Below are 24,237 nucleotides of genomic sequence, written 5' to 3'. Positions count from 1 at the left end.
CCAACTTCAGTAGAGATGTGAAGTCCTTACCACATCCATTGTAATTAAAGTCATGAAAGAGTATGGAATTAGTCAAGGAGAAGAAAGTACTAGAGAAGAGCTGACAGCTTGGAAATTGATCCTTGTATAATTTAGACATTTTGATGTCAGCAGAAAGGTAAAACTGCAAAAGACTATTGTATTATTGATCAAAACATAGAGTGGAGATGACATAGTTGGGTATCAAGGAAGCCATAAAAATATAAAAGCTTGATAATGGTAAGCAATTTCAAATGATCTGAAGATGTCAAGCACTATAAAGACTTAATTCTATTAATTAAATTTAGTGACATGAAAATTGTAGGTACATCAAATTCAATTTATCCAAAAATGAACTAATATATTCTTCAATCTTACATAAAAAAAAAAAGTGTAGATGTTTTAAAGTAAAACAAGCAAATCCAAAAAGAGAAGATAAGTTGTTTTAAAAGTACAATACTTAATTCTAAAATTTTACTTCCCTGAACAAAAATCGAAAGCCATTATGTATGTTGGATTAAACATGGGAATAACTGTTTGGGTGGAGTTAAAGTAAAAGGAATTAAGTATAATATGCTATAGTTATTGCTTTAATCAGGGGTATAGATATAAAATTCATACTTAATTTTGAGACATAAAAAACTAGAGAATATTAGTATCTTGGAAATTTATGCACTGTTAGTCTAAAAAAAAAAAACAAAAAAACTTGAATCTTCTAAAATTGAGAGTTCTTATTGCTCCAGGAAAATGGAGACCACTTGTGACCTCTAAAATTAAAAAAAAAAAAAAAAGTGTAAGATCAACAAGGCATACATATATAATCAAACATTATCCAAACTTTCATCATTACTTGGGGACAGGGAATACCCTGACTTTCAAATTACTAATAAGCATAAAAGTACATACCAAATTCCAACACAAACACCATTGAAACTTGAGCCATTTCTGTAAGTCTGTGGATATTGAGAGTAGGGGAAGATAATCTTTAAAAATCAGTGAAGGGCATCCCTGGTGGCGCAGTGGTTGAGAATCCGCCTGCTGATGCAGGGGATACGGGTTCGTGCCCCGGTCCGGGAAGATCCCACATGGTGCGGAGCGGCTGGGCCTGTGAGCCATGGCCGCTGAGCCTGCGCATCCGGAGCTTGTGCTCTGCAACGGGAGAGGCCACAACAGTGAGAGGCCCGCGTACCACACACACACAAAAAAAAGTCAGTGAAAAAGAAGATAGCAAAGCAGAAGACTTAGACAAAACCGGCAAAATGACTTTGAGAAAAAAGTTCAACTTTAAGTGCAAAAATTTTGAGCACAAGTCAGGTACTTTATAGTTCACTGCCCCCAGCAAAGAAGGTGTTGGAAAAGGAGTAAGACCAGAGGTAGCAGCATTGGGAAACAATTACTTCTGGAAGAAAAGAAGATGGAGAACTGGAGTTACCATGACACTGAGTGGAAGGAAGTGACTAGTGAAAATGTAGGGTTCTGCAAATTGAAAGAGATCTTCGGGACATATCAACTCTTCCCTTTTCCCCATGGATATCACCCATAAAGACTGTATCCATTAAAAACAAACAAACAAACAAAAACTGCACCTCACTATGCTGACTGTTAAATTAATTAAACAGAGGCCATTAGGCTGAAGTGGCTCCAATGCTGAGGTGACCTATGTAAGCAAAGCAAAATCGAAGCCTATAAATGCCTCAAGGTTATGATACTGAAACCCAAGGACAACCAATCACAAAGAGCAACTTGGCTTTAAGCTAAAGGCAATCAATTATTTCCTTCTTTGCTTCTGCCTTTCTTTATGCAAGTGTCTTCCTGAGCTACTGTCAGGTGGAATGGTCCTAATCACTTCCAGTTTGGTGCTGCCCAATTCAAACTGATTTTTTCTCAAAAACTCTTAATTCTTTTTAACATGCCTCAGTTTATATTTTAACATGACAGAAAAAAACAATAATCTTTAACTAGAAACACATCTAAGAAATTCCTTAGAATAGGAAAAATCAGATCCACTTTGAAAAATAGAAAATTTGAAATTAAAGTATTTCAGTTTCTAGAAATTTTCCAATTTTAAATTTTGTGCAATAATACAATAATCCAAGATAAAGTCAATATCAACAAATAAGTATTTGGAAATTTTATTTAAAAATACATCTAAAAAGTAAAATAAAACCTAAGAATAGAAATGAACTAAACCTGACAAATACCACATATCACTTACATGTGGAATCTAAAATACAACACAAATGAACATATCTATGAAACAGAAAGAGACTTACAGACATAGAGAACAGACTGTGGTTGCCAAGGGGGAGGGGGTGGGGGTGGGAAGTATTGGGAGTTTGGGATTAGCAGATGCAAACTATTATATATACAATGGATAGACAACAAGGTCCTACTGTATAGTACAGGGAATTATATTCGATATCCTGTGGTAAACCATAATGAGAAAGAATATGAAAAAGAATATATATGTATAATTGAGTCTCTTTGCTGTGCAGCAGAAATTAACACAACATTGTAAATCAACTATACTTCAATACAATTTGTTTTAATTAAAAATACGTGGACCAAACCCAGGAAAAAAATGTGGTGAAACTTAACTGCACTTAAGAAACATATAGAAAAAAAAAAGCCATATCAGAAATGAAGACTAAGCTACAAGTTTAAATTAAAATACACTTAAATTTAATGTTTAATTTATAATAAATTTTAACGAACAAATATTAAATTAAAAATATTAGTTTTAATTTAAAATGATAATTTTAAAAGGGCTACTGAAAAATGGCATGATCAAAAACCAAGAGAATAAAAATGAGATAATAAAAAGGATCAAAGGAAAATGTTTCACATAAAAGACAGGCAAAAAAGAACCAATCTTTATGTGTATGCATATAAATAGGGGTCTTAGAGAATAAAAACAAAATAATAGAACCAAATTGATATTAAAATTATAATACACAAAACCAAAATCATTATAGTGAAAGTATCCAATGTATGCTTGGGAAAAATAACTGAGACCAATTAATTTAGAAAAGTTATTAGGTTTTAAAGCCAATGGATGGGAAAAAAGCCTCAGGTCACCCAGGAAAAAGACCAACTTGGTAATAAGGATATGAAAAAAGGATAGTATCTACATCTAGCTTTTCTAGAGCAACATGTAACAGAAAACAAGTGTCGAGACTTTTTTTAATGGATGGAAAAAATTGATTTTATATTCAGTCAAAGTAGCCTTCAATTAACAAGACAGAGCTGTAAATATGCACAAATTCTGACTACGCAGGAAAAACTGTTCTCACAAACACTTTCCATGAATCTCTTAAGTAAAGAATGAACTTCATTCAACCAAGAAATGATTGAAGAAACCGGCAAAAGGACTGCCGGTGAGGGATCAGGGAGGAAGAGCAGTGTTCGGACAAGGTGGAAAGGATAATGGAGAAACAAAGGAGATAATTAAATAATGTCGTTCATGGTTGTGTAGGTAATAGGAAGAAAGCAAATTATATCATCTAAACTTGACAAACTAGATATTTAAAGAATAGTTAAAGATTAAGAACATTATAAAAATACACACAAAAGGTAAAATAAATACGCTAATCATTCTAAATACCACGAGCATTAAAAAATAAAGATGCATACAATGAGAAAGAAGTATAGTAAATATAACATATAAACACAGTAATTCTAAAAATAAAATAATATGACAGTGTCGCTGTGTAATATACCAAGCATATCAGAAATCTGAGTGGGTTTTACTCACTAATAAAAAAGAAACCTTCATATTGAATCATAAAGTGATACTCAGCTCTATTCTCTGAAAAGAGACATTTTGATTAATAGAAGTTGAAAATAAAAGTATGGCCAAGTACACACACACACACACACACACACACACACACACACACTTAGGGAAAAGGAAATATTAATAGGATAAAAATATCAATAAAGTAAGGGTTTTAATATAGATATAAAAAGTAGAATTCTTATCAAAAACATTAATAAGAAACATTTTTAATGCTAAAAGGCAAAAAATATTAATATATATTATTCTAATAACATAGTAAACACCTACGTAAAGGGTAACCTATAGAAATTATGTAGTAATATATTTTTAAAAAGCACTGAAAATAGAACACAGTAACACACTACACTCAAGTTAAAAATAGGACATATCAACAAAGAATAAGTATGATTTTAAATGATTTAACAACATAATCAGTAGGGTAGACCTATAAACGTATTTATAATACATAATACACTCTTAAAAGACTTGAGAGTAAAGTTGAACAAATGGAAAGACATTCCTTGCTCTTGGATAGCATGTCTCAACCTCATCAACATGTCAGTTGTCTTTAAATAAATTTATTAAAGTAATGTGATTGCAATAAAATTAACAACATACTTATTCTAGTGATAAAGAAGGTAATACTAAATTTCATGTTGGGAAATAAACCTGCAAGGAATTGGTAGGAAAACACAGAACTGAAAGTGTAACCAGTCCTATGAGATATTTCAGCATACTACAATTTAACTACTTTTTTTTAAAACCTGCAGTATTGACACATAAATAGATAGACTGATGGTACAAGATAAAAGATCCAGAAATAAGTTAAGAACTTAAGAAATTAGTACTTCTGAAAGTTGATATCTTAAATCACTAACAAAAACATCAACTTTTAACTAAATTGCCTTGGGACAACTGGATAGTGATGTGAAGAAAAAAATAGAGCCATTCCTCAAACAATACAAAATAATAAATTTTAAATTGATCATAAATATAAATGTAAAATGTAATCAAATAAGCACTAGAGGAAAACAAGGGTAGAATCCTCTATAACCTTGGTGTAGAGGAAGGTTTTCTAATTATGACTGAAAATCCAGATGCAGTAATAGAAAAGAATAATAAATCTGACTAAAATATATGTGGAAGAACATAGTTACCAAATATATCATCAGATATAAAAAATTAGATGCCTAATAAATGACTCTTAGAAATGAAGGATATAAAGACCTAAAGCATGAGAGAAAAACAGGTGAAATATATGAGCACATATTTCACAAAAAATACAAAATGGCTCTTAAATATAGAAAAATAAACTCAAATCCAGTTTTAATAAAATAAATGCATATGTAAATATACACCGAGATATAATTTCTTAATCATCAGATTGCCAAAATCTTCAATATTCTACATTTTCTTTTCCTGTTAGTCAGTTTATTTTGCAACATAATTCCTACAGCTTAAAGAGCATGCCTCCTCCAGAGGTGTATTTTGCTGTTCTGTCATTCAGAGATTTTGTATGCTTAAAATGCATGTCTTTCCATGGTATACAACATTGTTATTTAAAGAATTTTCCACAAACTTTTCTATAAAAAAATCTGATTAGAAAATTTCCATAAAATACATACTACAAGAAAGCTTTCCTAATGCATTAAATTGTCAACATGAAAGCTATGTATACTCTTAATGAAACTATTGGGAAACAGACATTTGCATGCATTACTGGAAGGAGGGGAAAAAAACCCAGTCTCTAGAGAGATTACTTTAGTACATCTAAAAACCTTACGTTTTAACTTTATCCTTTCACACAGCAATTTTAATTCAAGGAATTTACCTTAGAAATACCCGTCTAATATTATGAAAATACTTATACAGAAAGCTATGCTTTGAAAATAATTAGAAAATATTGGGAACCTGGAAAACATTCTAGATTTTGTGTAAGAAAGATTTTGTGTCAACCTATTTTTTTCTGCAAAAAGAATAAGCCAGATACAAATGAAATCAGTAATTGACATGGGTTAAGTGGCATGTGATAAAAAGGATAAGAAAAAATAATCCCAAATAGAAAGCAAACTGTGCAAAAGAATCAAAGTGTATTTCAGATGAAAAATATAATCAAATGTAACAATCATAACAAATATAATTTCTCCAAGTGAAATTTGAACATAATACTTTTTTATACACCCTCGGGTAAAACACATACACAAAAACACACACAGACACATACACAGGAGTGCGCACATCTACTGAACGCTTGGTATTCTTTTTAGTGGTAATGATGGTTGTTTAGGACTTTTTTGAAACATTACTATATAATTTTTAGGGTTGAGCAATTGAAAGCAGCTCTTTTGGCCCTTCCTTGTTTACCCATTTCTGTCCTCTCTAACCATAAAAACCTAATTATAGGAATGAGATCACTAAGCAATTGAAACTAACTCCTGACTTCTGCTCTCCTGAATGCACACTATGTCTTGTCTAACCTGTTGATTCTTTTCCTAGATAAAAAGAAGAATGACGAATTAAGTTGTTAAAGAATGATTATTAGCTCTCTACCTCCCAAAGTCCCTAAAGGATCCTGCAGGCAGATCATGCTGGCAAGAAGACATTTGAAGACAGAGTCAGCCAGTCTGCATGTGATGAAGAATGATGCAGAACCCAGCCTTCTGCCTCGATGATTCACTGAGATTCTTCCCCCATTTTTTTTTTTTAAACTGTCACGGCTGAGCAGAATCTTAGGAGTTGGTCTTTGGACACGAATCTACCATCTCTCTGGATTGCTGGTTTTTCTGATTAAAGCACCATTCCTATCTACTGACATTTGCCTCTCAAATTAGTCGTTTGTGAGTGGCAAGTAGCTGAACCTGAGTTCGGTAACACAATAAGTAATTTTTTTTTTCGCTGTTGTGGCCTCTTCTGTTGCGGAGCACAGGCTCCGGATGCGCAGGCTCAGCGGCCATGGCTCACGGGCCTAGCCGCTCCGCGGCATGTGGGATCTTCCCGGACCGGGGCACGAACCCATGTCCCCTGCATCGGCAGGCGGACTCTCAACCACTGCACCACCAGGGAAGCCCAGTAAATATATTTTTGTTTACAGCTGAGTTTCTCACTGAAGGAGGGAAATATCAATATCGAATGGCCAAAGGCAAGGAAGAACAATACTGGATTAAATTAGACTAATAAAAGTATCAATATAACTCCTGATGTATGTTCGTAAATGTGAATATATTATACATACATATATATTCACATAAACACTATTTCTGATACACATATCTATTGGAATTATGTATTTTATATATACACTATATATTTACACACACATATATTTCAGAGTATATGTGTGTGTGTATACACTTCTAGTACAAATTTGAGAAACAATACCAAAGAGTTCAAAAAAGGCCCCAAATTCTTTGAGCTGGTGACTATTGGTGGTGGTGTTAACATTCCAACACTCAGCTCAAGAGTATATGTTCTGAATCACTATATAAATTTTCTTTCAAAAAAATTAAAATTGAATGGAAATTTAATTATAAAAATACAACAGCCAGAGAATTTTAAAAAAATTCTCAATATTTGACAAAGTAGATGTGCCCCCCAAATAAGTCAGAAACAGTTTGTATGCTTAATAAAGTTAATTTGACACATTATACATATTACACACCATGAAATACAAAGTGGAACATTTGAACATGATTAGCTTTTACATCACCAAGACAACCTAAATAGATTAAAATTTTATAGTACACTGATAATGAAGCCATCTCACAAAATGCAAGCTTAATAATTAAATTTCGATCACATTTTAAAGATTATACTGCATTTAACTAAAATAATTAATTGATTAAAAGATTGATATATCTGTGGCACAATCTTTTTGTGTCTAAACAAGATAAATAATATTTGGCCTTTTAGAAAAGATGAAAACAGTAGTGCTGCTTATCAAAATTAAACAATCTCACTCATAAATATAGATGTTAAGTAAAGAAAACAAATATAACCTATAAATACATTAAAAGAATAATATACAAGGACTAAATATGCTTCATTCCTGATGTTGAAAAACAAATACTTAATCTCTTTAAAATGTCTTCACATTAATAGTTTAAATTAGAAAAAAAATACAATAATGAGACAATGTATAGATATGAAAAAGTTATTTCCGAATTGAGTAAAATTATTTTCCTAAAAGTAAATCACAATACAAGAATATATGCTTTATCACATCTTCAACTGAAGCCAGCAGCCAAATCACACTGTTGATAGGAATATTCCCATTAAATGAAGATCAAAGCAAAGATCAAAGTTACTGCCATCTTATTATTCAATCCCATGCAGATTACAAAATTGAATACAATAGAAATATCAAAAAGGAGGTGATAATGCCATATCCAAGTACAATATGATTTTTCCCTAAAATCCAAGAGAATCATTTCTAGAGTAATATTTAATATTACATCATTAATTCTCCTATAATCATTTCTATTTATTATTTGAGTAAATAAAAATTCAAAAATAACATTTTAAATATATCTGATTTTAATAGCCATTAGGGAACATAAAATAGAGTTACAGAAGTTTTACTATGATGAGATAGTGATAGTGGGCAAAAAAAGAGTGATAATACAAGTCCGAAGTTGATCCAGAGGGGAGATGATTCTGAATGCAGTTAGAAAGATGACCTTACCCAATAGGAAGTATGTATTTTTCCATGAGAAAAGAAGAAAGAGGTGAAATACAGGTTACATTGTAGGATTTATTACAAAATATGGTGGGAAAGTAGAAAAGCATGTCAAAATGTACATATATATCCACATTTCTAGATGGCATATCATGCACTGAGAATTAACTACACAGGTAAAATAACTGACATAAACTCAGTTGGCAAAGTAATTTTTATAAAGCCAGAAACAAAATAATTTCTAGTTATATTGTAAATTTACATATCATGTCAACTTCCTATTGCTGCTATAAAAAAATACGACAAATAGTGACTTCAAACAACACACATTTATTATTTTAGAGTGTTAGCTTTCAGGGATCTAAAATGGGTGGGCAGGGCTATGTCACTTCAGGAAGCAGCAGGGAAGAATCTTGTTTCTTAGCCTTTTAGAAGGTTCTAGAGGTTGTCAACGTTCTTTGGATCCTGGGTCTGCATCACTCTGACATCTTCTTTGGTCATCATATCTCCTCTTCTGACTCTGAAATTCCTGCTTCCCTCTTTCAGATACCCTTTTTATTGCATCAGGCCTACCCAGATGATTCAGGAAAATATTCCCATCTCAAAATCATTAACTTAGTCACATCTGCAATATCCCTTTCACCATGTAAGGTAACCATATTCACAGGTTTTGGGAAATAGAACGTGCACATCTTTTGCAGGGGCGGGGGCGGGCATATAAAAACAAATAAGCAAGAAGACCAAACTAAGACACCGTGGAAGAAGACAGAATAGGTATGCATTTATATTCTTCAGATGGATACAAATATTGTGTTGGAAGACACAAACATAAACCATATTCAAGAAATATAGGTTTTTGATTGCACAAAATCTGAAAAATGTGATTCTTATGATCAGAAATTCTTAACCCAATAGGAAAATGTCCTCAATCTATGAAAAAATGACTTCATCAAAAATGGAAAATATGTATATGTATAACTGATTCACTTTGTTGTAAAGCAGAAACTAACACACCATTGTAAAGCAATTATACTCCAATAAAGATGTTAAAAGATATAAAATAAATACTGGATATAATAGATTATTTGGATTACGAATAATCAAACCAATAATAAAATTACTATTATATTTCAAAAACAGGAAACAATAATATTCATAAAGTACTGAAAGAAATATGAATTGATACATGCTTTATTATGTATATCATAAGATAAAAGTACTTTCTAATGCTTTCTCCACCAATTCTAGTTCTAGAAATATCACCTAAGACAATTATTGGAAAGAATAAAATATTTTTTATGGAAGAAATCTTAACCAAAGATAAAAATATGAAAATTACCTTAAGAATTATGACATCTGTAAACTATTATACTCTGTGAAAATGTACAGTGATGGTGATGTATTGGCATGGAAAGATGTTCCTGATTACATAAAATATACATGACAGTAACACACACACACATACACACACACACACACACACACACACACACACACACACACACACACACACTATACTTCTTCCCAGGACACATTGTAGCTATAAGGGTCATAACAAGTCCAGACTTTGAGTGATTACTTATTTCTTAGTCACTGAGAAACTGTTCTATATATTTATGATGTTTGGACTTCTATCAGCATGACTGAAACATTCTACTCTTTCTTGAAGGATCTTGGTCATATCAATATTAAGATCCAGCCTCCATTTAATCCCAGATGTAAATCAGCGGTTCCTGGACACAACATTACACATCTATTTTAACTTCGTAGTTTCCAAGTATATAGAACCCTGAATTCACTTCACAATCTAGACCTGATGTTGGCTCCTTTAAATATAGCTTTGTGTTACTTTGGTCATCAAAACATTGCTTCATTTAAACTTCACAAAAATGTTTTTTTTCCTCCAATTACTGTAATTTCTATTGTTTTTCTTTGTTGAGTGAGACATGCATCGTTTTTCTGATATATTCTCCCTTGTTGCAATTAGCCAAGAAACCTGAATTTGTCTATGTCAGGAACTCAGTTGAGCTAGGAGAGAGCTGAACTTCCTGGTGCTGGAACACCAATAGATGAAACTTTGAGTCAAAATGAAAGTAACAGCGGACAAAGAAGCTTTTAATCACTTATCATGATAGTATAAGCAAGAGGCTAAACACAGAGAAGGTTCCAACCTCCCTGCTGTTTCATTTTTCCCCATGAAACAGTGCCCCCTGGTCGCAAGTCGGGTGTATCTGCAGAGTTGTGGGGTTTCTCACTATTGAAGGAGCGTCAAACAAAAGTCTCTGGCAGTTTATTGGACCCAGGTCTGGGTGAAGGGGGAAGGGAGAGTGCTAAGAGTAGAATAGCACTGGGTACTGAGTCACAGTGGATTAATATGTCTTCAAAGTTTCCCTCTTCTCCCCATTCCAGACCCTACAGGTCTGCACGAAGACCTCTGCCTAAGGCCTCAGAAAAAGCTACCTAGGTATGGAGCCACCTGTATTAGGAATGCAAACATGCGAAGAACATGATCAGTCATAGGTGTCTGAGTCCTTGACTGCATCTCCTTTGGGAGGCTGTGGGCCAAGTCTGGTTTGGGGAGGGCAGCTTTCCTGGTGAAGCCTGCCAAGTAAAGCCTTTGTGCTTACCTATGTTTGAGCCTGAAATATCACCCGTAGGTTTTTAACGAGGAGCCATACTTCTCAGACAAGAATTTTGTCCCTTACAGTCTTAGCTCTCTGGTCCTAGACAGTTCATAGATATAAATTCATACACACACTCACAATGCACACACATTCATACAACACACACATACACACTTATACCTCTAAACAAAAGCAAGTCATGATGGGTATAGGTGGTGGAAAATTCAATTTTTATGTTTGCTTACTTACACATTCTAATTTTGTCTATTAAACTGATATTACTAAGCAATATTGCACTAATAATCTTATTTTAAGATTGTTAACAGAAACACATTTAGGAACATGAAATGCATTTCAGAGTGGATGGATTCCATGTAAATTATTTTTCCAATAATACTCCAACTTCCAGAATTGAAATAGGGGCACCTACTCCTCATTTTCTATGTACATAATATCTTCCACAAAAACAAAACAGAGAAATATAGATTGCAAAAATAGTATTAAAATGGTTTGATATCTTATAGAACGAAAAGCCTAGATACATAAATGTTAATTTTCTATTGATTTGTCATATGAGATAAAGGAAATTTCTGCTTAAACCTTATACATATGTGCAAAAGCTTGACTGCAAGAGGACCTTAAATCTGCTTAAGTCTAAAGGACTCATCTCTGGGAGAACTAGGCCTGGCTTTATGCCCCAAAAAATAACATCATGCTACTATAATGACCAATCACAAAAGAGACTTTTCAATCACCTTCTGTAACTAATCAAATTCTGCTTCTATGAAACAAACCTAATTTAGAATAAAATTCCTCCTTCCTGCATTATAACTACCCCTCAGAAGGCACATTCAGAAAGATCTGCTCTATTTATTCTAGCATAACATGGGCTCTCTTGGCAAAACAGACTAATAAACTCAGTCTTGATTTAGATGAATTGTTTATCTTTGACTATTTTTCAACATTTTCCTTAAAAAACAATGATTTCCAATGAATTTTACATGCTTTATACACCAAAACACTAAAAGAATCATAGCTTAAAAATCTTTTTAGCATACATTTAATATTCATGCTTTTGGGAATTCAATTCTTTTTCCCATCCTATTTTTATTTATATACTCATTTTGTGTTTCTTCTCATAAGGCATATCTAAGTCTTTCTCTACATAAGCTCAAGTGGTTAGATCATTCTTTTCTTCACCCCATGGTGAACTAGGAGCAAGTGGGCTTGCCAATCCAACTTTCTCTTTAGGAATTTTAATTTGGGGTATCTTTGGAGCCATCATATAGGGAATTCAGGAAGATGAGTTAAATTCAGCACATGATCAGCAAATTCATGAAATCCTATTTCATGTGGATACACTGATCCTATGTGGCTGACTGATTTTATTGTGGTGCTACTGTCTCTATCTCTGGAATCTTCTTGGTTCGTTTCCCATTCCCCTACTCTCGTTTCCAAATAGGCCTTTCAACTTACTTTCAATTGCTTTAATCAATTCTCTCTATGCCTTTAAAAATATTTGAGATCACTTTTTATCACTTGTAATCCATAATCCTGTCTGGTAGATGAATTGCTATTAAACAGTGGGCTGTAGGCAAGAGAACTGTAGGAAAATGTGGGGATTTAGAAATAATTAAATGGCTCAGACAAGGCGGAAGGCTATAAAAACATATTGTTATGCCTAGGTGGTAAATTAGCTGACCATGGCACACAAGAGTGAAAGAAATTTTAACTTATTGGCTGTGATCATTTGGAACCAAGTGCTCACTGAGGAAATATTTTGCAGAGTGCATTGTAGGAAGAATTCAAGAGTTCTGAAGGGAAGTGTCTGTTTTTAACAGTGTTTGACAGGCTAGAGAAAACTCAAGACCAAACGCACACATGCATGTGCATATGCGTGCACACACACACACACACACACACACACTTCAACTTTCTTAGCTTAAATCAGAACTAAACTCAGAAATATTCTATGGCAGTAGAGAAACAAATTCAACACTTCTAACTTCTTCAGGACTGAGATAACTGGAAGCCACACTCAGAATTTGGCATGGTAGGTTGTCAAATTAGAACTTCTATTGGTTAATCCAAGCCTGGTTTTAATATATACAGTCTAAATAAATAAAGATGATTATGCCTTGGCATAATCAAGAACACAATGTTTCTCAATAACTTTCAATTCATGTCAAAAAATAATTATTAGTATTTATATGGCATCTCACACTAAGTAGAAAAGACTACTCATAGCTCTGAAAGACCAATCCAGGGCTCAGGCACTTCCTAGCTACACAAGGACGAAGGGGACCAAAATATAAGCACACCTGTATGACAAGTACAACACCCCATGTTGAGGGAAAGGAATATAAATATTTGGGAAGATGGGAATGGTGGATCATGTTTGTTGGGTTCAAATAACCCATAATTATGATTTTAAAGATAGAATAGAAAAGGTACTCATTACCAAAATTTTGATACATACTTCCATTGAGGGAAGTTTCAACATCCATGGAAATCTCTTACTGGCATGTCACTTTGACAGAGAATCGAGTATGAACTGCAGTAATTACAATGGATCTGTGGTGGTAATATAAACATTTTGGGTGGTTGTGTGGTTATGGCTTTCCTTAGAATTAAATAGATTAGCATTTCACTAAATTTGTATCTCTCTTTAAAAATCTGACAATCAATCAGTCAATCAATTCAGGGCAGTAACCAAAGGTTATGACTGAGCAAAAGGATAGAGAATTGTGATTTCCTCCTCCAATCATCTCTGAGTCAAATCAGAGATGCAAAGCTTGAGGAAAAACATATGTTAGGTTGCATTATTCTGTCAATATTTGCTGTTTCTCTCTAATTCGCCCTGTGCCTATATGGCCTCTCTCATCTATCTTCTCTGTGGGAAGACTATAGAGGCTTGGCCAGTGACATATTGACAGAAGTGATATTTTCCATTTCCAAGTAAAAGGTTTAAAAGGCATTATGATTATGGCTCTTTTTTCCTGGCCCTAAAAATGGCATATTCTCAAAATGGGTTGTTTCTTTAAGATGCATCCCAAAATGAAGAAAACAGATGAAGCAGAGACACAGCCAACATGTAATATGAGAAAAATAAAATAAATTTTAGTTGTGAATATTGCTTAGCTTTGGGATTTGTACATTAATGAAGCATAACCTAGTAAAGTTTGATGGATTCAGAAATAAGTTCAAGTATATTTGAGAAAGGGATATGCAATAACAACTCAGACAATATTTAAGGCTATATTTATTATAGCCTTATCTAAAAGGATCTCTCACGATGCCATTTAAATATATACTGAAGAAAGAAAAACAAAATTTTCTGGAATTCTTATATACTAACTGTAAATCATCATTAATTTCCAGAATCCTACAATATCTTTGCAGCCCAATGATTTAAAGGAGGCACTGCATTCTGATGACTAATAACGTTTTGATCTCAGTCACATTAATGGTTACCCAAGAGAAGCCAAAGCCCATTCTGATTAGTTCCCCGATTTCTGAGTATGAAATTAGAATACTCTGGGTCAGAAACCATCAAGATCTGCTCTCTTTCTCTCTGCCTCAGTCCAAGAGTCAGAGAAGTTAGGAAGATAATCCATTGAAGAAGTGACTGAGTTCCCATATGAGGAGTGAGTAGGAGTTTTGAAGTGAAAAGGTCAGGGAGCATCGCATTTCCCAATCAGAGTATGGGCAAGAAAAGTAATAGGAGGTATCCAACCTGGAGGAAATCACTCATTAAAGAATTTGGAACAGCAATTGGTAAAGCAGTAACTTCTAGAGAATGAAACAAGGACAGTGTTACTGGAACACGGAAAGAAAATGGTTTTGTGAAATGGGAGAAGGACCTGTGGCTTAGCATTAGGACTATGGCTTTACGCTAACAGCTGTAAGTATGACTGAATATATTTTAGCAGTGTGATCAGACTTCCACTTTGTGGTTGTCATTGTGGTTTGGGTATTCAGAATGAGTCAGCAGGAGGCAAAAAAAGGAAATGCTTAGGAATATTTCTATTCCCAGACAATTCCAAATCCGATTCTTATACAGTTGCAGTAGCATACTTGAGAAATGATATGGGGTAGGAAAAAGTGGGCAGAGATATATAAAGAGATATTAAGGATGAAAATAAGATAAACTTGTATGTAGATTTGTTAAGAAAGGTAATGGCAAAGGAGGTAAAAACTAAAATTTGGATTTCTGGGACTTTTGGGATTGTTGTCCTATATGTGCACGCGCACACACACACACACACACACACACACACACACACACCTCTGCTTGTTTTTCCTAAAGATTTCCATTTTGTTCTACTGCAAACAACTCTATTTTCCCCATATTTTAGAATTCATTCTTATCTTTTTCTGAAATTAATTTTCTATCTTCATCATTTTTTCTCAATTTAAAACATTGATTGAATGTTAAGTACATATAAAGAATCCTAAGGATACAAATTAGTGAATTTTCACAAAAAGAACACATGCATGTAACCAGCACCAAATCAAGACACAGAACATTAACAGAAATCCAGAAGCCCCCGAGGTCACCTTTCATTCGTAACCCACTGCCTCAATGGTAACTACTATTCTGACTTCTAACAGCCTAGATTAGTCTTGCTGTTTTTTCAAATATATATATGTGGCAAAAACAAAGCAAAACAAAGCAGTGTGCTGAGTTTTAATTTTGTTTTCATGTTGTTTGTTATACATTGTTTGCAGCTTTTAAATTCAGTATAGGTAAGTCAAATAATTCCATCCTACAAAATTTTGGCTCATGCTGTTTCAGGCATACAGCTGATTATTTCCTTGAAAACAGTAAGTAAAAAAAGCAGAATGAGAGTAGAATATAAAGCAAATTAAAGGCATGTGATAAATGCAAATTTGTACATGTAGGAAAGAGAAGTTTCAATGTAGGTTATATGTGTTTTCATAATTTGAATACTCGATTACTGGTTTTTGCATTAAAATTCGAATTATTTTTAGTAAGACTTTCACTATATAATGACAGTTCATGGTGATATTCACTTTAGTTTTAACTATTACTACAAAGAATTTATTATAATATCAAAGGATAACTTTAATATTTATTGCTTTGTCAATAGCTGTTCTAAATTCTTTAATGAGTGATTTCCTCAATATTGGATAACTAGGTGTTCAGATTAGAATTCTTGCGTGAAAGTATGGTTTCAAACTCTTAATGCAAGAATCTGAAATCCTTTTAAACAAAATATTTGTTAAAGAACCAGTGAAGGTACTTGCCTTAAAAGTTCAGGAAGTAGATCTGGGTGGATTTTTATATTCTATTCTTGAAAGTTAGAGGGAAGAGTATTTTTAAACTATTTTAGCTAATCCAAACTCCTGAATACTTTTAATTGAACCTTAAGCCCAATTTTAATATTTGTTTTGCTAATTAATAAGATATTGTTTAACCAATATAAAATTTTTTATCCAGTATGCTAATTAGAAAAGTGCTGATGGTTGAATGAAATATGGCTAACAGAAGAATATATAATAGCCAAATATACAACATGGCTTTTTCTCTTATAAAGCTAGCTGACTGCCCTCAAACTGTGCTTGCTTGATAGAATTTGTTATCTCATCACACTTAGAATTAAACTTAATGTAATTGGCACATACATAATAAGCCTTTCACATTGATTATACCCAACTATATGAAATATGTTGTCTTTAAAGAAAAAAGGACCATTATCGATGAGAATAAAATATATTTAAGATTGTGTCATTAAAACATAAAGTGTTATTTTAATGCAATTTTATTTAAAGAAAATATTCACTTCAGTTTTGCAAGCTTGGAGCTCCAATAAAACACAGAAAACATTATATTTAAACTACTTTAAGAAATTAAAATTATTCCTTAGCTGTCATACCCAGCAGTAGAATTTCATAGAGCCAATACATATTAGAGATGTGAGATTTAATTAGAGCTGTTTTAAACTGCAAAAAGCTCATCATTTGTAAAGAGAAATTTGATGAAGAGAATATGTTATTATTAAGTTTTAGATTATGAGCGTATATTGATTTTGAAATGTAGCTTTCAGCAAATTTAACGGAGCCCATCCAACTTTAAAACAATATTTTGAGAAAATATTACTTTGGAGGAATAATGGCAATATCTATAATGTTCATTCATCTTTGGTTTCAGTAGAAGTACCATTTAGTAATTTCAAGAAGTGAAAATGATATATATCTCCATCACATTTTTCAGCTGAAGCTCATTGCTTTTGAATTTTCCTGCCAAGAATCATTGTTACAGCAACGCATTTAAATGTTACCTGCCGGAGGCCAGTGATGGGTAATAGTCACACCTTGTGAGATAATGTGACATGCAATTCCTAAAAATAAAGCAAAATAATCTTTTAAAAGTAAAAAGGATAATGCTTTCAAAGTAAAAAGTACAGATCATGTTGAAAATGTCTGCCTTTAGCACTTTCATGATACGGCTACATTTCTTAGGCCCTTTGTGTCTGTAGACATCCTTATTCTGTCTTTTACTATTTCCAAATCTAAGATATTATTCCTGGGAGTCTTACTGTCCCTCATACCTTATGTCATAAACCTGACTATTACATAAGATATAGGTTTTACATCATCCCTACCCAGCCCATTTTTCTAACCTTGCCTGGTACTGTGCTCCAGGTTCAGTTGGCTGCTTGCTATCCCATAAGCAAACTAACCTTCCTCTTTCCTACTTTAGTGCCTTTGCACATGCTTTTATGGCTTCTTGAAAGTACTCTCTACTTTTCATGTGACTGAAACCTTCTTATTCTCCATTGTTCAGTTTAGATGTCACATTCTTAGTTAGGCAATTAGTTAACAATGTATCTCAGTGGGTTCCCTGGCTGCCAAAATCTGAAGGCCCCTTACATTTTGTTATTCTCTATTATAACAGCCTGTTCCCATCAGTGTGTGTATTACACATTTCTATCACAAATTGTGCTTTTATACCTACAGATATAGATAGATGTACATAAACAAAAATTTGCCTACTTGTTTACAGTCTAAGCCCTAATTTTCCTTGATTTATATACTCTCTATTGTTCAGTATTTTATTTCATCAATAGTAAATATGAAGCTTGCCACATAGAATGCAAATAATATTTCGGTTATCCTTACTGTGGTTATCCTTAAATTCTATCCATTCTAAGAAACTTTAGATTACTACTTTCATGTTATAGTTAGGCTTAAAAGTTAAACATTTCCAAAGACTAACCATTAGTTATTAGAAAATACACACTCTGGGGAAAAAAACAACTAAATATAAACATTTCCTACACAGCTATGTGAATCTTCATTACTCCTACTCAAATTATCTTTACAGAATTATTTCCACCACTTCCTCATTTCTCTTTTCCATTACTCTAACCTTGTTTACTTGCTCTTGCCTGAATAAAGATGGCATCTTCCACTGTTTGTTCAAATATGGTATTCCCTTTGCCCACAAGAATATCACCATTTCTTCCTGCAGGTTATTTATTCTTTTCCTTAAATGCCACTACTTTCATTACTTTTCCATATCAGAAAGAAATATTTTTCCTTCTCATAACTTCATATTACATACCTCTCTTTTAGTCTTAATTTCAGTTGGAGGATTTAGCAATGACTCATGGGAAAAAAAACGTAGAAATTATACTTAAGCACTAGTCTCTGAACATGAACACATATGTTCAATTAAATTTTCCAATTTCCGCCCACAAATTTATCTACATTTCATTCATTTCGCTATATTCTATTACCAGTTCGCACATTCATGTTGTATTGTAATTCAACAGTGCTACCACAACAATGTACAAAAGGTTTTCCTTTATTCTCTCGTCTTAGTCTCCTCAAAATATCTCACAAAAGATGCCAGGTTGAACATCTAAAACACTAATGTGACAGTGTCACCCCTTGAGACAAAACACCTCAGGGCTCCCTATTTTCTTCAAGGTTGAATATGACCTCTTTGATCTGACAGATGGAACGTCCAAGATCTGCTTCTGCAGAATTTTCCCGTTTCTTATCCCTTCATTCCACTGCTCCACTTTCATACTCCAGAACTCTGAACTGCTTGACATTCTCTACAACAACATTCCCCATACCGTTTCTACAATTTGGGAGCCCTTCTTCCACTCCCTTCCCTTCCTTAACTGTCTAACTTTATGGCATTTCAGAGGATATGTCCTAACTTAACCTCATTCACCATGAGCTCTCCAGGTAGGTAGTTCTTCATACATTCCAATACCACCTTGTTATTATATATATAGATATTGACTGTGTGTGCATTTTAAAAATTCTACATGAATTGCATTGCAATCACACATTTTTATTCTACAGTTGTATGACCTAGGGCAAGATAAATCTTTATTCCTCAATTTCATTTTCTGATATATGACAATGAGAATTGAACCTAAATTAAAGGACTGTTGTAAAGATAAAGCAAACAATGATTGAGTAAAGGAAAGCATCCATGCTTATTTTGTTGTGATTATTATTTGTGCCATGAATATCTGTCTCTGTGCCCATCTCTCTCTCCAGATTGTCAACTCCTTGAAGGTAGAATTCATGGCTTGTTTATTTTGGTGTCAACACAGCAGAGAGTAATGGCAAGCATGTATATTTATACAAAACTTTTTTAGTTAAAGAATGAACAAGTTGATTATTTGAAAATTTGAAAACCTCCAACTAGTATAGCAGGCTTTATTTATACATATGTGCTCTTTAGTGTTTTGCATATATTAAATCAATTAATATATGTTTAAAATATGTAGTATTATCTAGGCAGTCTAGGTGTCATTTGTGCATTTTAGTAGCAACCTCTGGAGACAGTGCCTCAATTCAAAAAAGTTTTTTTTCTTAAATGGAGAATGACAGATAGTGAAACCTGAAAACAATGCTTACAGACCAGCTTTGGCATTGACTGTGGCTCATTTATATTCTGCTCTAGACTTTAGCTATTTTTCTGTGATGCAAGCTATGTGATCCAAAATAAATTTATTTTTCAAACTTTGAAATACTGAAGGATAACACTGAGGTGATGAGGAGGGGATTGAGTAATGAAACTAAGAGATTACATTGCATTTGTTATTTACTCATGAAAATGGATGATTTCTTATTTGCATATGGTTTTGCTGAGATCTGCAAATGGGAAAGTAGTGGTGACTGTTTGACAAATTGGCCAATCTAGAGTATCTTTTAAACCTCATATGCATAGTCTAATAATCTTACACTTGTTATGGCTTGGAATTTTTCAATATATAATTATGTGTATGAATGAGAGAATTGGCTATAGAGGAAAGAAAATTGGGAGGGGGCATTAACCATAAAACAGCATAGTTTCATGACATATATGAAGCAGTAAAACAAAACGTTTCCAGAAAACAAGCAAAAATCATCAAGATTGATCATGTTTACATAAGAAGCTCTTCATTTGAAATACTAATATTTCTTGACATCATATACTGAACAATTTTACCTAAAATGCAGATGATTTGTTTGCTTAATGTTTCTAAAGTCTATACTGGTAATAATTATTTACTAAGTAATTTAAAGATCTATCTTGTTCTGTTTACTGACATTACATATTGTAATAGCCAGTAAGTTTACAATTGGTGCAAGTCTAGAATTTTCTTTCCTATTTAGGTATAATTTTTATATTAATTTAAATTAATATATATATTTATTTATTCACACACACATATATGTGTGTGTCTACAATACAGTATCTTGAATCAAAATTCTGTAAAACCCAACTGAAATTTTTTAGTCCAAGTTCATTTATAAGTGTCATATTGTTCTAAGAAAGAAAAAGGTCCTTGTTTCTCACACTCAAAATATGGTGATACCATTGGAAAATTGCAAGTAAGGAGAGTCCTAATAACTGTTTTGTTTTGTTTTGTAAAATATAGCAGAAGGAAAAAAAAGGAAGTCAGTTCAGGGTATTTGGAAATTTGTCATAATATTTGTGGACCAAAGGATCTCTGTCAGACCAGAAGGAACGTGAAAACAATAGGAAGAATTAATGATTAAAAGAGTGCCATGAGAATGGTTGGATGGTCCAAGGAGAACAGTTGAGGAGATGTTTTAATTACTAATTTTTAAGTGATATTTCTAACATCAGCAAGAGTAGGGCATACTCATAGGAATCTGTGTTTATAGTGAACAGAGAAAATATCGTTAGTGGTATGCAGTTCAAGAAGCAGGTTGGGTGGATATATCAATGTTCATCCATATGAATATACCCATGTAATTGTCTGGGAATAATGGCATGATTTTAGACATAGAAGAAATCTGTAAGTCAATTGTTATTATTGTCCAAGACTGATAGAGATAAGAGTTTGGTGTATTAAAAAATAAAAGGATGAGGGAGAAGATCAGGGCCTTCTATGGCATGCAGTTTAAAGCTGTGGTGTTTTGTTTGTGCTATGTTTCTCACTCTCCGTTTGTATAATTGTATAATTAGAAAGAGAAAGAATGTTATGGAAATAACATTAAGGAGAAAGAAGGAGTCCTACACTAACTTCAAACTCAAGGCTTATCAGAACTACAAAGCAACTATAAAACAAAAAAGAAAATTTTAACTGGGATTTACAGGGGCAATATTGTCCTCTGGGTAGAACCATTTTTCAATTAAGATAAGTGGGTAGAGAGAGAGATTGGGGAAAGTTTCTATTGATCTTTAGGCCAAATTTCCATAAGTCAAACTGGGAATCTTGGGGGAAAGAGGAGTGAGAATTGAGTGAGCTAAAGAGAATGACTGAAAAGAGACAACATAATATATGCAGTTATTGTGATGTTTAATAAAAGAGCAGAATGTTAAGCCTATCAGTGGAACCATGAAGACTTCATCAAGATGCTTGGTAGTAGAGGGTGATTTTGGTATCCAGACAGCACTGCACCATTGATTTTTGAGGGATAGTGTGGCATATAATAAAAAGAAGGTATTTTAGCGGTCTTCAGTCATTTGCATGGAAAGGTGTATATTTTTCCATCTTCAGTTTCACTCCTTGGTTAATATTGATTGTTCTGTTTCTAACTTCTACAGTTTATTGACTGTGTGACTTTGGGGAATTAAATGCAAAGCAAGCATTTGGGGACATGAAAAATATGACTTCAACAAATTTGTTATCTGACTAGAAATAAAAACTAGTTAATAATTTTGGCATTATGCATTATAAATGTAAAATATCAACTTATGCAAGTTTTTTTATTCTCTATTTTGACCACAACACTAAGATCTGTCATGTCCCCACATGACAGACTGTCACAAGAGAACTAGAAAAGGCATTTAAAATTCTGACTTTTGATTACAAAAGCAGTAGTAGAGTCATAAGACATTTGTGTGTGGGGGAGTGGGTGATTATAGGTTTCAGAAGGACCAAATTCATGGCCCAAAAGACATAAGATATTACATGCTAGATTAGAAGAAAGGAAGGAAAAAGTAAGAGATTAATGAAATACTCTGAGAAAGAACCCTCACTTTACCAGGGAGTTAGGGTTCTGTGGGTAAAAGACAACTGCGTGCTAAAGAAATTAGAATGGTTCCACATTTTTCCCACCTCACCAACATGGTCAGGCATCAATACAGGAGCTGTATAATGAGACAGATGACCCAGATCTTTATATTCAACATAATGTCAGGGGACAGATGAGTTACCATAGTACTCCTTTATCCAGAGGGGATATGTTTCAAGACCCTCAGTGGATGCCTGAAACTGCGGACTGTACCGAACCCTATATATTCTGGTTTTTACTATATATACATAAGTATGATAAAGTTTAATTTATAAATTAGACACAGTAAGATATTAACAAAAATAACTAATAATAAAATAGAACAATTATAACAATATGCTGTTACAAAAGTTATGTGAATATGCTCTCTCTCAAAATATCTTGCACAAATTTAATGCCTGTTCCATCTTAACTAAGCACTATCATGCACTGTGGCTATAACTTTTGCAATCTGAGGTTTGACAGCAAAACTAGCACACATTTCTTTTTCCTTCTTTATAATTTCACACATAGAAGATTTGTTCTTACCTTAGGTCTTAGCAACCTCACCATACGATTTTTTTCTTTCTTTAATAAGTGGAGAAATTTCACCTTTCACTAAAAGGAAAAACTTTACAGCTTCTCTTTGGCATATCTGAATTGCCAGCATAACTACTCTTGCACTTGGGGTCCATTAAACAAAATAAGGGTTACTTGAACACAAGCACTACAATACTGAGACAGGTGATCCTATGACCGAGGCAGCTACTAAGTGACGAATGGGCAGAATATGCTGCAAAAAGGAATCACTCACTCCCCGGGTGGGAAGGAGCAGACTGTGTGAGATTTCAACCAGCTACTCAGAAAGGGGCATAACTTAAAACTTATGAATTGTTTACTTCTGGAATTTTCCACTTAATATTTTAGGATTATGTTTGACCGGGTAGCTAAAACTGCAGAAAGTGAAACCGCAGATAAGGGGAGATTACTGTATCTTAAAATTGTAGTGAAAAAACATGTGCTTTTAATCTCACTGCATCATAAGGACATGTTATACAGCTGACCCTTGAACAAAATGAGTTTGAACTACACAAGTCCACTTCTACATGGATTTTTTTCAATAGCAAATATTAGAGTACTACATGATCCTCAGCTGGTTGAATCCATGGATGCAGAACCATGGATATGGAAGGCCCACTATAAATTGTACTTGGATTTTGATTGTGTGGGCCAGCACCCTAACCCCTGCATTGTTCAAGGGTCAACTGTGTAAAAGCAGTGATATGGGGATACACATAGATAATGACAAGGCATGAAAAGTAAACAAATTTGAGACTCACATAGGATATTACAGTAGAGAATAGCAGAATAGATAATCTCTTCTTAATGTCTTAAAATCGCACAACCAACTTCAAACTTACAGGATCTTCCAGTGTGTGCTTGCATGTGAGAGAAAGGCTATCCAATTTCTTTCAATACAACCCCTAACATATTCTTAACATCATATCTTCAGCCATTCAATACTATTTCCTAAACTGAAGCACTGGATACTTATTCCTTGGTTTTTACTATCACACCTTTTTAGTAGCTTCTCTAAGAACTGTCCGAAAATTCAAAGCTTATTTTGCCAGTCCCTTACT

Source organism: Neophocaena asiaeorientalis, unplaced genomic scaffold (genome assembly GCF_003031525.2).
Source record: "Neophocaena asiaeorientalis asiaeorientalis breed wild unplaced genomic scaffold, Neophocaena_asiaeorientalis_V1.1 scaffold175, whole genome shotgun sequence".
Taxonomy (NCBI): domain Eukaryota; kingdom Metazoa; phylum Chordata; class Mammalia; order Artiodactyla; family Phocoenidae; genus Neophocaena; species Neophocaena asiaeorientalis.
Note: the sequence above shows the minus strand (reverse complement) of the source record.